Genomic DNA, 8168 nt, shown 5'->3' with positions numbered 1-8168 from the left:
TGTTTTTGTGGTACTGGGGATTGAACTCAGGACCCTGCACTTGCCAGGCAGGTGCTTATTCTACTGAGCTATCTCCCCAGCCCAAATGATTTGGCTTTTCCTGTTCTAAATTTATTAGGTACCTTTTCATACTAATACTAGTTTAATAGCATGTTGGGAGCAGTGAGGATTTCAGAAAAACAAAAATACTGTAAGTAATTATAAAGTAAATTAGATGCATGCCCATCCAAATTAAACTCCATATAGCAAATAAAATCATTATAGAAAAAGTTTAAAAAGTAATAGAAAACTATCAGGTATTCATAGCTGTAACTTACAGGATGTACATAATAAATAAAGGAATTAAATAATATTATCAAACACACCAAAATCTCAGTCTAAAACTAGGTAAGGGCGTAAATAGGTTTTTCACCGAAGAGGAAATGAAAGTGATTGAATAAATACATTAAAATACTCAACCTTACAAGAATGTAAGGAAACATAAATTTCAAACTAGATTTGATCTCAAACTGACAGTGAGCAAAATAGCTGCTGATTCCCCTTGCTGGTGGGTGGAGAAGATCGCACTTCCTTCATGCACCCGGGAGCAGCCCTCTCCTCCGTCCCCTGGGGGATGGGTTGACAGTAGTTATCCAAAGTGTTAAGACCAAGATAAAGCAAGAACTATGTAACAACAAATATAACTTTTATATCTGACAAGGCTGGTCAAATCCCCTCAGGATTTACCCTGAAACCATGTACAGCAGTTTGTAGATCTTTTGTCAGTGTCAGCCATGTGGATGAGTCACAGCCATTGCTTGACCAATTTGCTCTCTGTGGAAGCGTGAGAGAATGTTTTCTCTCTAGGTGACTCTCCTTAGGCACACTCTACATTGGCGATCACTTTCCTCTGTGGCCCCATAATTTCCTTTATCTTGGTCTTAACCACCCAGCAGAAAAGTATAAACCCGAGATATAAAAAGTAAAGCCATATGAATAAGCTGAGTTGTAAAAGGCTGAAGTCAATAACTTCTGACATTGCATGTTCTGCAGATAACCTACTACTATTATGGACTATTGGAGTATATTGGGTTAAAAATAACCAATTTTTAATACCAATATCAGTTTGAATCAAATCTAGTTTGAAATTTGTGTTTCCTTACATTATATTAAAGTTGAATATTTTAATGTATTTTTTTCAACCACTTTCATTTCCTCTTTGGTGAAAAACCTATTTACACCCTTACCTAGTTTTAGACTGAGATTTTGGTGTGTTTGATAATACTATTTAATTCCTTTATTTATTATGTACATCCTGTGAGTTACAGTTATGAATACCTGATAGCTTTCTATTACTGAATGCACACACCTACAGTATCTGAATGGTCGTGAAACACTCATCTCTGACAAAATAAAACAAAAAAGGGGGATATAAATGAAGGATCATTTTGTAGTGAAAAAATATATATCTGTATATGCAAAATAGTGATGATATACTATGAAGACAATATGCAATGTATTAATTATTGTAACTGTCCTACTAACCTATTTTGAAACTGTTTCATTGCTATCTTCTTTTTTCTCATTAAAATGAATAAAAATTAAAAAACCCAGAATAGTGAGGATAGATACACAGCTACTTTCTGTTAGTTCATTGAGAAGATTTGTACTAATAGTATTTAGATAAGATATCATGTCTGCATCTTGTCCTCTGAATAATTACTCCAAAGACAACAATATGCAATGTGTTAATTACTGTAACTGTCCTATGAACCTGTTTTGAAACTGTCTCATTGCTATTTCTTTCTCATTAAAATTAATAAAAAATAAAATAAAATAAAATAAAATAAAATAAAATAAAAAACCCAAAGTGTTACTCAGATGCTTTGGTCATCCTAGCAGCTCCTCTTGTTGACGTTTGTCTCTGAAATAAGTATCCACATTCAATTTATGCATATTGTTCATTGGGGTACAATTTAGGAGTAGTGAGAAGCTGGAACTAATCTAAATATGCGACAGATTTGCAGCCTAGGGAAGCACTGGCACACGGTGAGCAGCCAGTTAGGTCTCTTCAGTGTCTTCAGTGCTTTGGAAAACATTTGAATTACAGGAGAGGAAAAGCTTACGGTAGCATTAAGAGAGGAAAACCTAGCAGATTAGTCTAGATGATGGCCATAAAGCCTCATGTATCCACAGAAGAAGAAAATAGTAATAACTGCTATTTTCATGTTGAGAGATAAAAAGATATATTTCCCATGGTTTTTTTTTTTTTTTTGCAGTTAGTTTGTAATCAAGTACAACTGCGCAGATATTTCTGAAAATAAATTTGGAAACTCTTGAACACTAAATATCATAACTTGTGGAATATTGTTGAGATGTCTGTTCTTAAATTTTTCTTTTTAAATAAATTTTTATGATGGAACAGTTTTTGATTTGCAGAAAAGCTGTGGAGAAGTCCAGAGATCGTCCTGTGCAGCCCTTTCCCAGTTTCTCCTAATATTAACATCTCCTTTGACCAGGAACATGATCAAAACTAGGGAATCTGACATTGGATTATCACTGTTCTGCAGTCTATCGACTTTATTCACAAAACATGAGTTGTTTGTTCTTTTTAGGCTCATGTCCTTTTTCGGTTTGAAGGCTCAGTCAGCTGTTGCCTCCCGTAAGCACCGGGTGTCCGCACCTTCCGCGGGTGACAGCGTGCCTGGCTTCTCCGGCCCCTGCGCAGTCCCCCTTCGGGCCTCCTCCTGCACGTGCGTCCCGCTGAGCTGCCCCAGCTGGGCTTGCGGCCTCAGGTGGTCCTGGGAGCATGTGATGGCCGCAGCGGCCGGGACTCGGCGGCGCTTCCTCGCGCTCCCCTCTCTCCCTCCGCGGAGCTCAGGCAGCCCCCAGCTCAGCGGCCTCGCCGTCCCGCACCTGCAGCGCCTTCGCGGGGCTGACCCGCTGTCCCCGGCGCTGCCCTCCTTCTCACACCCCACCCAGCGGTGGCCGCCTTTTCTCTCCTGCTCCTGCTGACCTGGCGACTGCGACGTCTCCCAGCGTAGGTGGAGCGCCCTGGGCACTTCGGCCCTTCTGTATCTGCTCTTCTCCCACTGAGAGCCCGCTGGAGCTCCACAAACGCAGCCCCTGGGCCTTTGCTAGTTGTCCTAAAAGGCCTCTCAGCGCCTGGCCTGGGAGCGCCCCCCTGCCAAGCCCCTCTCACCCGGCTGCGGGCGGCCAGAGCTGGGGCGCTGGAGCTGACTCCAAGCGTCGTCTTCTCTGCTTGGAGGGTCGTTTTCGAGCTGGCTCCTTCAAAACCTCATTACCTTTTCTACATTTCTTTTCTCTTTCATCTCCTGCTTTCTGTTCTATTTTTTTCTCAGCACATCCTAGGCATTTGCTTTTCCAAAAAACCTGGTTACCTAATAGGCTGTATCTTCCATCTTTTCAAAAGGTACAGGATCAGGGCCAATCAGGCCAGTAAGATCTATTGTTTCACATGATTACTGAGGTAATGACTTACCGAGGCTCTGGAGTATTCATTAGCTAAATGGCCTGACAAAAAATTAGCACTCCTTCCAAAAGTGTTTCTCTCCACTTACAGGGAGCCCTTGTGGCACTGGGCGCTCTGGCGCTTCTAGAAATTGGAGAGAGGCCTGGAAAATTCTGTGGAGTCTTTTGTTATGTTCCCTAGCTTACTTCCTGGCAGTTAGTGCCTGCAACATAGCTACATGCCCGTGGAGCTGGCGTCTGCCCTTGCTGCGCTGTGGGAGAAGTCTGGCCCTTTCCCCAGAGGCAGGGCCTTCCTGGAGCATGGATGCCTGCACTGGAAGGGAAGCGCCAGTCTGCTCCGCTTTGCTTCATCCCTGTAGTATTGATGGCCTTTACTGTCCTTAAAGGAGCGCATATATTTAGGAATTTTCACGACTTTGAACATACAGAATTCTTTTTTTTTATTTTATGGAAGAAAGGTAAAACAAAAATTTATAGCAAAATCATAGGAGAACAACAATAGCTAATACATTGCATGTTGTCATCTTTAAAGTAGTTGCTCAGAGTACAAGATGGGGCATAGACATTTCTCCAATCAATATTGACACAAACCCTTCCTTTTTAATGAACTAAGAGATACAAATAGTGCAATTGACTTGCATTTTTTCCCTTTTCCCTACTGTCCTTTAAGAATTACCTCTTCACTGGGCCATGAGGTTATCACTAATGGCTAAGCAGAGGGATGCTAAGTAATGAGGTTGCACGGGCGCTGTACCACTGGAAGTATTCAACGTGCACTTTAATGAAACTACTGCTCTGTGATAAAGCTTCCTGTCCGTGTTTGAAAGTTACTTATTTGCTCTCGACACTGCTTATGAGTCAGCTGATCTCTAATCTAACTGATTAAGTTCTGGGAGAGTTAGTGGAGTGGCGCTGCACGGGTGCCCATAAAGGAAGAGGGCGTATCCACGTCTTCAAGAGCATGGGCCAACTATCGAGGATGAAACCCGGATAAAGCGGAAAGATGGGGCAAGGCCCTAAATTCATGAGGCCTGTTTCTGAGGACAGTTTTTGTGGGCCATGGAGAAGTCTAATATACGAAAGGACACTCGATATTGAAGGTTTTCAGTGTTGAAGATACTCCGGGGACACCGTCACGAGATGTCCTTGCGCCATCCTTGTCAAGGCATTACGAAGTGTGCACTGCCTCTGTGATCAGTGGTTCTGTGGATCAAAAGAGCCCTGGACTCTGGAGAGTGGACTGCGTCCTTGGTGCCCCAGGGAGTTAGCATGGACGCTGTCCCCGGGCAGCTGCTCATTTCCATGAAGACACCTGCCCTTCCCGGAGCCCTAGGCAGGTGAGGCGCTGCTCAGCACTGCGCCTTCCCTTCTGCAGGTCTCGCTCATTCCCTTCCAAAGCTGGACATGTGTCTCCTTTGGAGGCTGCTGTGAAGGGTCCTTCCCACTAGGGTGCTTTGCTCTTTGAAAGAGTATTTCACTTTTGTTTGGAATAACCAACTTCTGCTGCCAGGACAAAAGCTGTGACTTCGGGAGCATCTTAGTGTTCACTCAGACCTGAGCAGTTAACAGGCAGCTCGGGTTCGGGCTGCGGGCTGATCAGCCGCCCCGCCTACCTTCAATGTGTGCTCAGGGTTCCGCGCCTCCTTCTCGCTTACACTGAACAGACCCTTCTCTTCTTACCCATGTGTCTTGAACTTTGATGTTTGAAGCATGGTCATCAAACCATAAAGATATTTCGGGAACAGTACAAGGATCTTCTCCCTCATGAGTTATTGAGTGTGAGGCGGACGGCCTGCTCCACCCAGCTGCAGCCCAGCCCACCCTGGAGGCAGCTCAGCAGCTCTACCCTGGGCCTTTCACCAACCTGGCTTGGGGCAGACAGCACTGAGTTTTGACCTAGAGTCCCGAGCCTGTGCAGCCTGTGACAGGCTTATCTGGGATTGTGTTCTGGGAGCTGTGGTGTCACTGGAACCCTGGAACCCTCTCCACCCTATCTGGAGAGTCGTCACCTGGACACTGCTGAAGCCCGTGGGCCAGTGACTCCGCAGGACGCTTCTGCTTTAGGGTGTGTCGTGTGCCACTGACACATTCAGGTCACTTGCGTGGGAGGAAATAGCACAGAAGAGGGGTTTCTTTTTATCCTCACTGTCCTATCAGAGGGCCATCGTTTTGATCTGTTCTACTTTGGGTGATATAGGGTCTTTGATTCCATTTTTTTTATAAGGAGGAAATTCAGATTTATTATTTTTCTATTTTTCACTGAGCTTCTATTTGTTCATGTATTTGCTGATGGAATCGTGGCACCTCCTTCTACTGAGAGGATTTTCATCAGTTCCCTCACCATTCCGGGGCACAGATGGTCCCCTCTGGAAGTAGGGCCTATGCCTGGCTTGCTGTCTTTTTGATGTCTCTGTTGCTGTTTTGAGCGCGTCTCTCTTTTCGGCCCCCAGATGTTCTGGGCTGCATTTTCTCCCTGAATTGGTCACATCTGCAGAAAGTTCATGCTTTCTCTGGTTCATTGTTCTTAGGGTGTCATTGCCTTGAGGCCCTCTCAGCATGCAGAACTAAGGACAGCTGTGTGTTTATGTGCCACACATGCACACATTCAAACTCACACACACACACACACACACACACACACACACACACACACACACCACATTGTATCACTCTTGTTCCAGAGTCTGTCTCAGCAGAAACCCCTGGGCTCATGGTGCAGCCTCCATTCCAGGCTTCTCCCACAAGATTCGCTCCAGTCTCCACCCCTTACACACTTGTATTGCAGCCCTACGCAGCTGGGAGCCTGGCTCCCCTCATCCTGGTGAATCTGCTCATCAGGCCAGTGCCTGCAAGCTTCTCCCCAGCTCAGAGCTGCTTCTTCCCTGGTGGTGCAGACCTGCTCCACGTCCCCACTGCCTGCCCTCCTGGGCTTTGATGCTTCACAGTAGGAACCCATGGGTGCCTCCCTTTGTGCCCCAAGGGATTCAGACTCCTAGAACAGGAGACAGCTGGGGTCTCAGCTAGGGCAGAGGAGCAATCTCGGGGTGAGGCTCCCCGTGGTTCTGCCGCCTGCTCTCTGCTCCTCCCAGGTGAACGTCTGGGTCATGGCTCTCTTGATTCGCTGCCTTGCAGGTTCACCGCAGGGCCCCTCGCCCCACAGTGCCTGCCCAACTCTTCCAGGTGGTCCTGTCCTGACTCCTGGTGGCAGCAATGGTGTGGTGTCCAGACTGGCAGTTGCCGGTTTTGTTTTGAGTCCAAGGTGGGAGCTTGGTTTGACACCAAGACCTCGAGAGTGCTGTGGATTTCTCTGAAAAGCCAGAAAGACATGCAGAGAGGGGAAGTTTGGGATGTAGGGAAGATAGGGAACAAGAGGTGCACACCTGCGGTCTAAATACAGGATGCTCGCACGGTAGAATTATTATAGTAAGAGGTGTGCAGCTGGTGTTCCTCCCGCCCCACCCCGAGCGCGCCTAGCCCATCGGCCTGCTCCTTTCTCCAACATTCTAGAAGCCTTCTGACTTGAGTGCCTTACGAGGTGGGACCACATGTAGGATGAACACCTGATAGAAAGGCAGACTCGGAAGCACGCGTGCTGCACCCTCGTCCTCCTCATGCTCTGCCTCTGGCATCCTGTCCTCCTGGCTCCTCCCCCAAGTCAAAATGACCCTGAGAAGAAAACACTTTGAATCCATTCAGGACGTTGAGTCAGCCACACAGAGTGACTGACGATGGTCATCAAGGAGGATTCCCGCGACTGCTTCGGGAAGCAGCAAGAACAAAGGTGAGTGCGCTGCAGCGAGCGGAAGGATTGTGAGGAGGATTCACAACAGTATGTCTTTTAGTGTATTTCTAATCTTTTTTAAATGTTTACCAGATTTTTCAGTCACGCCTCCTTGGAGCTTGCCTGGACCTTGAGCGCTAAGCCAGGAATCAGCCCAGGTACATGTTGTCTCTACAAATCCAAACTTATAGTTTTTCTGAGGAATGACCTCTCTTTGATATTTGAAAGTGAGCTTGGGATCAAAGAGAACTTGTTTTGAATTTTGGTTTTGCCACTCAGTTGGTGGTATTACTTCCAACAATGGTTCACCTTTTCAAACCTCACAGTTCTTCTTCTGTGGATGGGAGTAAAATATACTTCCCCACAGCATCCTCGTGACAAGATAAGAAAATGCTTATAACATGGAAGACACTTATACTTGACAAACAGTATTTTTTTTTCTTGAATAGCTTGAACAAGAAGTGTACATAACTTGCTTTCCTAAGTCTTGGAATCTTTTTGGGATAAGTGATCATGTTTTGCTCAGGAGATGCCTAGGGGACTGTTTTGAAGACCGTTAGAGATTTAGCATTAGGCATTGTTTTACCATTGCTTTCTTCGGGGAGGCTGGGATAGAAAATACTTGGCTTAACTATGTAGACACCCTCTGCTTCATCCTTCCTCACATAACTATTCCTCACCAGCCCTGCCTGTGCCACTTCTCTAGGAAGCAGGTACATGTGGGAAACACCTCTTTGGAAAAGCACCATAACTGAAGGTGGGGACTGGCTGCTGCCGGTGTCTGGTGGCTTCTGATAAAGCAAAGATCATGGGGAAATGACAGGGCTATGGTCTTGGACATCAGTAAGGTATACAGATTTAAAAGATATCCAAATTGAGAAGGGGCATGGTGGCACACCCCTGTAATCCCAAGGGA

At 45.9% G+C, this 8168-nt stretch overlaps 1 pseudogene; it reads right to left on the bottom strand.

Moving 5' to 3' along the window:
* The window catches only part of LOC105742810, a 61765-nt pseudogene extending 54665 nt beyond the window's left edge, over positions 1-7100 (bottom strand).
* Between the last annotated feature and the right edge of the window lie 1068 nt (positions 7101-8168).

The sequence above is a fragment of the Octodon degus genome, unplaced genomic scaffold (genome assembly GCF_000260255.1).
Source record: "Octodon degus isolate 3935 unplaced genomic scaffold, OctDeg1.0 scaffold00075, whole genome shotgun sequence".
In the NCBI taxonomy this organism is placed as follows: Eukaryota; Metazoa; Chordata; class Mammalia; order Rodentia; family Octodontidae; genus Octodon; species Octodon degus.
This window is presented reverse-complemented; position numbering and strand designations above follow the sequence as displayed.